Here is a 7,226-nt window from a genome sequence, read left to right as displayed (position 1 = left end):
GTAACACCGTAGCATTTCATCATTTAAAATATTGTACTTTTCAATTTCGAACATTATTGTGCTGCACTAGGCTTTATGCGCGTAGCGAAAGATCTACGACTGACCTATAACTTTGTAAATCCTTGACCAACAATCGACGAAACTCACCTCAATCACCCAGATATTGGTGAACTAGAATCGAAGTTTTTCCGGCTTACCCAACTCAAGGCTCGGATGTATCGTGGGTGTGACAATTGTTGCCAATCAATACTTTGGCGCGACTAGTAATTACGTCTGTGATCATAACGAAAATGAATCCCCCGTCACCTCCGTAACTGAAAGTTTGTTATGTATTTGAAAATCAACGGTAAATTGTGCCGGACCCTGAATAGAACTTGTACTTTGAATTTACAACTAAGATTAAGCAAATTCCGTTGTGTACCTTCCAAGTGCCGTGAAAGCTTTGTTTCTACCCGGTTAACTTACCTTGATCTGATTAACTTCGAGCACAATGCTATTTGAAGCCATAAATTATGCAAGAAAAACACGCAAAAAGAAGAAAAAATACTCAACTTCACCGGAGTGATTGTAACATCGTTAGCGTGGATGAGTTACTCATCATTTTTTCGCGTTGGGCTACCTTGGGCACGAACGTACAAGGTGAGGATTGAACGTGTTATTGAGACTAGTGAGGTAGAATGCCTCAAGAGGTCGGCAACTGGGATGTTTAACTTATTCGCTCGACCGTTGATTCGTCCAAAGCTTGTTCTTCGTCCCAAAGTACATCGTGCTACCAAGCTGTGCTAAATCCAATAAAAATACTGAATGTGGGAGGCGAATAAGGTGGAAGAGTAAGGTAAGTAAGATAAGACTTCTGCAGAATCTGTGTACGTATTTTATCAGTCCGCTTCGCATCATTATCAATCTCAAAACCGTAACAAGACAAATTATCTGGAACAATTGCACTATATTTGAAATATTTTTTTCCGCAGCTACGTGCTCGCTCATAAATCGCGGATGCAGCTGTGTGGAGTTTTTTAATCAACGAGTGATAAGTTGGTGTAAATTGTTTCATAGAATGCGTTTCACTTCTATCAAGTTGAATCCAGTGTGCTGTGTAATGCGTCATGGGAAACTTATAATTACTTATCGTCAGAGGTCAGATCATTACTCAGAACTGAGATATCGTGCGATTCGTTTTACTCGGAAATTCGTAAATTTCGGTGCTACAGAGAGCATTAAAATGTCAACAAACTTTAGAGAACGTCATCGAGTTCGTGATCATGTCGCTTTGAACCAATCCCGGGAAAAAATTATGGTATTACTAACTGGCCATTAGAGTGTCAGGTTATCACAGCGAATATTCCGTTAAACACTCGGGAGCCTTATCTGAACTTTAATAGAAATACTGGGTTGTAATATCAACTGCTATCTGGTTAATACACTGGTATCAAACAGGTTTAATATATGTACGTCAGTCAATTTTCTGGACGTGCTTTTTGAATGAGTAAATAACAGTGATAAAACGGTAATAATAAGAGATTCTTGCTTGGCTTCAACCACCGAGAAAAATCTATCGACAAAGTCGCATTTTCGATGAAAACAGCTCTTTCTATCAGATTGAACGACCAGCTCCTTTTTTTTTTTCTATCCAAATTCTAGGATCCATCGCTACGATGCGACGACATGTTCGCCCACCGTCATGGATATTTATTCTCGCCGTCACTCTAGCAATATCCGTGCGTTCTTTTCTCGGGTCACTTAACAGATGCTTGCATCCCTTGAGACCGGTGCTTGTCATAGATTCGCAACCGAGTTACAAGACGGTGTCATCCGAAAAGACGTCCTCGTCTGGTATCGACCTCCCGCCCACTGACGAGACGACCTTGATCGTCTCGAAGAACTTCCGATTCACCATGACCTATGGTCTCTGCAAGTGCGCCATCTCTTGTTACCGACGTTGATCCATTTTGCCCCGGCAAACCCTGCTGGCAGAATTGTCATTCGAGAGACACGGGGACGGAAGAAATTTGAAGTAATCGTACTTTTCTACACTGGAACTTGTCCCAAACTCCAGAGTAAGCTTCAGCTTCAGGAAGAGGACAATATTCCCGGCGACACGATTCAGGGAAGCTTTCGGGACGCTTACAGGAACTTGACCTACAAACACGTAATAGCGCTCAAATGGGCCAAGTATCACTGTCCAGGTAGTAAAGGCTTCTTGATTTATTTGCCGGTGTGATTGCGAAAGATGATCCTCGATAACGTCGTAAGAATTACTCACGCCAGCCGAAGCTGCAAATCTAACTTTCCATTTTTTGCCATCGTAGCAATTAGAGTAAATTTGATTGAATATTCTTACTGATTCGTACCACCATGTGGTGGAGTATTTAGAATAAGTATTTTTATTTCAGTGACCTAAGTAACCGTGGGCACGGTTACGAACGGTTTTTTAAAGTTCTATTTATAGTATGGTAACAAAAGAATAAAAAAAAAGTAACGATATTTCAATGTATTTTCCTCTGAATACTTGAAATTTTTACCACTTGTAAGTGTAGAGTTTTACTTTCTTATCTCCCTAGCGTAAGCCAATGAAATTGAAAGTAACGTGTTTCATCTCGACGCCGCAGGTGCCAAGTACGTCCTGAAGCTTGTCGACGAAGCCATCGCCCGAACGGTCGCGGTGCTCGCAATTCTGAACTCCCAACGAATTCACCGAAGAGAGCCACTGGATTCTGACTAGTCTTCGAGTTCTGCTGTCAATTTTCTGATTGTCGGACACAACGAGTGGTTCAGGCTGACATTGGGGCGCTGTGGACAGCGGTCGCCTTGACTCTAGCTTACAATTGGTCTGACATGCCGGTGAAAGAGTTACATACACGACAGCATTCACCACAAAGGGAAAGATATGTGTATGGGATCATTCGTTCTTAATTGAGCGTGAGAATCCGCGTGTACAAGAAATAGTGCCTTGACGTCGGGCAGGCTATCTGTAATTAGTCTGGGCAAAACGTGGCAACTCCGGGCACGTGAAACTAGATGCAATTTGTACTCGTTAAATTACTATTATTCCTGTACGACAATATACACGTATTCCTTTGACTGGAGCTTTTTTAACGGTAATTTTTGTCTCAAAATTGATTCTTAGTGCATTCTTCTGCCGTCGTTTGATGTTGCGTTGAATTCATGTAGCGTGAACTGTACTGAAACCATAATTTTTAAATACAATGATTGAAAAATTATTTTACAATCTTTACAAGCTGATTTTATTCTTTAGAACTTATCTCACAGTCACAGCACAATTTTGCTGCACTGTTAGTAATGAACAGTGCCAACGATTAGACTGAGCGTAAAACACAAAAGTAGTCATTAATTCTTTTATGGTATTAGTAGATAAAAATAATTCATTTTCTCATTATATGTGCAGGCATTTGTTACATCACCTACAAAATGGAAGAAACAATTCACCGTGGCCACTGAGATAAATACTCCGGTTGCAAGTCGTAGGTGTGCAGATACGTGCGTAAGTTGATTTCCAAAATTTCGTAACAAATGAATTACCGAATGCAACTGCTGTCTTAAAATTGTAGAACATTGCTCTTTGCGAATATAGTGGACAAGATATTACGGATTACAGAAGCTCAACTCTGAACGAAAGAAGAAGAACCTCAAACTTCACTGCAGACGCTAAACTCCGCTGGACCCGAGACGCTGTTACATTGGCAAACGTCACGTAACCATGTGAATATTCATGGGACGTTGATTGTGGGTATAGGTCTGGATTTCGGACGGACTTCGTGCCGTTGTGTGACCATCGCAAATCCGCGGGTCCGTTTCTGTGGATTCAGTGCGTGCAGCGTGAGGAGGGTCAGACCCAAGTCGTGGAACTGTTTTCTAATGCACGCGTAAAAAGTTAAGATTCAAGGTTAAACCGCGGAGGTTAAGAGTTAGGGGAATCCTTTCATACCAGGCTTGATCTGGTCGGCTATTCGGCTAACACAAGAAAAAGATTCCTGTGACGAAAAAAGGTCATGGGCGAATTTCACATGCTTTATCGCTCGCCTGTGATCGTTATCTCTCGTGTGTATTAAACGTTATTGCGATTATAATATCTACGGTAATTATTCTCGGTCTGTTACCGTTTTCTCGAGGGAGGTAGAACTTCGCACTCACAAACATGTGTTTCAGGTGTAATTAACGATAAGCGGGGATCAGAACTTTGCTCGCTTACTCATCTCAGGGCTTGGGCGGTACGTGAAAGTGACTCTAGTCGCTGATTAATACGTCGAAAAGCCTGCAGTATTTGTTGCGTTTCTGCTAACAACTGTAGAACTAATTTCTCAAAACTCTAACTGCGCAGATGTAACTTAAAAACACAGTGTAAACCGTTCTGCAGTTCGTGGGAGAGAATTATTTTCAAATTAATCGTGATGCATGTTTTGCGCCTTGGCGTTGTTTTTCCGGGTCTCGACGGGACTTTTCTTCAGCGTACCGTCGCGTCGTTCGCAAACGTCAAATGTGAAATGAATCGATAAGTAAAAAATAAATTTATTCGATTTCAATTAAGTGGCTGCACCGTGTCATTTGCGTGGGGGTGAGTCACGGTCAGTGTAATTGCGAGTTGATTACGGGATGATTACGAGGTTGTACGCGTTATTCAAACTGCGTTATGTGGTAGTAGGATAGCTTGAAGCTCGTTAACGCCGTGACGGTTCTTTTGTTTTTTTTCCTTTTATTTCTTTTTTTTTTTTACATTTTTGCAACGTGCGATCCTTGCCGACAACTTCCCGCGTCGTCGGTAAAATTTTTACACCAGCACTGCAAAGTGTAGTGATCGTCGGTGTGTGCATCTCGTTAAAACTTTCCGAATCACTAGAAAAAGTGAAAAGGAAAGAAAATTAATGAAAAGAAGAGTGGGGGAATAAAAAGGAAGAAACAATAGAAAACTCTGGTTCTATTTTAAGTATAGTATTAATGAAGGCTCAAGAGTGAAAAAATGTCTGAGGGAATCGTTGAATAGGTACGTCTCGCTAAGCCGACTCGGTACCAAATTAATGGTTGATATAGCACACGCTCATTTGTATATTAATCAGGTTTATTCTCAGTAATCAGTATTATAATGCTCAATCGGATGCTACGAAATAGAATTCATTCGCGAAATCATATTACACTGGAATGATTTGTAATTGATAAAAATATTATGTGTTTGGAACCTTTACCTTAAATGAAATTTTGTGAATTGAAAAATCGAAATAACATGTATATCACCGCCTTCGTGAGTAAATTCATAATATGCATTTGGCACGAGGTTAAGTGCTGTTTAATTATTACGTCAAAATTTTTCTGCGCTAAAAGTGTTTTGGCGGCATATACATAGTAAGATTAGCAACGCATCTACTTAGCAGTTTAACTAACAATAAGCTCGACAATTTGTACATGAAATCGCTGAGCGGTACCGTGAACTTGTGTCGGTAGAGCGTCGAATTTCTTCATTATCCAAATTTACGTTACGCGTAAGTCGTAAAAAGAGTCGTAGACGCGAGGTAAACTGAGTTCCAACGGCAGGTGGAGGGGATGAAGGGGAATTCGTCCGGCGAGTAAAAACTAGAGCTCGACAAGAGTGACTTGAATTTCGTGTCACGTTTTGCTTCAATACGAAAATAAAAGTGAAGAAATTAGGATGAACAAAACGGTAAGTGGTGTGAAAAATTTCCCTTCGAGCCATCCGATGTCGAACGCAGTAAGAAAGCAGAAGCCTCATGCGGACAACGTCCAAGCAAATTAAGGAGAGTGATTTAGTTCTTCGGCATAAAAGCTCGGCCACGCGAACACGGCATATTGTGTCCATTTCTTGAATTAGGTGGCGGGTGGGATCGAGGTGTGCCGTGCAAGCACGTAAATGACCTTTAATAATGTAGACTCTATTACAGGGAAAGAGGGTGCGGCTGGAGACTTCGTGACCCTGTATGTATACAGCGCTCGGGAACTGCCTAAGCTCTTTGTGGAACTTTAAAGCGGGGTGAACCGAAGCTCCACGAATTTACCGAATGTTTTTATTCAAAAATTAACCGCGTATTCGGGAAGCTGTATAATTTAAGCCAGAAAGAACTTGCATTCGAACGAGAAGTGAACTACGTTCTGGCTTACATAAAAGTTTGCTCGTTTCAAATCATGCCTATCTTCCCGAATGTAAGTTTTCAGCAGGCTCAAACGAGGCCGTGATAAAGCTTGCCGTACCTACCACCTGATCAGGGTCCGACGAGAAATATACGCGTCGTTCTAAAATGCCCTGATCAGGCTGAGTTTAGACACGATGAGAACTGGCGTTTATCAGGGCAGGTTGAGGGCACTACCTGATCAGACTCGAGCGCCGATTGTTCAGATATATTGATTTTTGAACTAATTGGACATCCTTTCCTGATCCCCTAAAGCACATCCGATTATGTCTCCAACGTGCACGCATAGTTGGACCAGAAATTGATTGCTGATCAGGGATAAACCAACCCGACTGGAGAATTTGATCAGCCGTTTGATCTTGTCGGCGCAGCCCTCGAGAAACTGACCGTAAATTTCCCCAATGGTGCAGGTATTTAGCCGGCTGCTCCCCAGGGGTTGTTTTCGACAAAAGAAGGTCCTCGCCCGCTCCGCCTGACAAGAAATGGTGAAATCCGAAAGGCCTGTGTACGCGGCGTAATAATAGCCGTCCGAAAGGGTACGACGCAACGAGAGTCACGGAGCTTCAGCCACTGACGTCACTCGTCGACACGAGGCGGAGAGGAGAAGGCCAGAGGCCTTGGCATCGCGACCAACGCAGAATCGTCAGACCGGCGCCAGCGAGGTCCACGACTCGTAAATGCCGAGAAACGTATCCGACGGGGATGAAATCCCCGGCGTGGCAGCAATTTTACGAGCTTTCAAACCGCCCTCGTTGCGTGGTCCGCGTTATGGATTATTTCCCCCAACGCCCCTGTACGCGTCTTAATACGATCCCGGCATGAATCGCCGTGGATCTTTTACCCTCGTTTTTATACGAAAAGCTCTTTGTCGTCCCGTTGAACGGCGGAAGCCACTCTGAAATCAAATTTCTGACGCGATGATGCCGCGCGTTTCTTTCATCCTGCACCCTCTGCACGTCGAAGCCTCTGTATACGCGCCATCCACGGCGTATAACGCTTGGCGTCTCTTGTCAGCTAGTGAGCCCAAGGTATAGAGACTGTAGACTTCTGCCTAGGTCGTACCTATCTCGT

This window comes from Neodiprion lecontei, chromosome 2 (genome assembly GCF_021901455.1).
Source record: "Neodiprion lecontei isolate iyNeoLeco1 chromosome 2, iyNeoLeco1.1, whole genome shotgun sequence".
NCBI classification, from domain to species: domain Eukaryota; kingdom Metazoa; phylum Arthropoda; class Insecta; order Hymenoptera; family Diprionidae; genus Neodiprion; species Neodiprion lecontei.
This window is presented reverse-complemented; position numbering follows the sequence as displayed.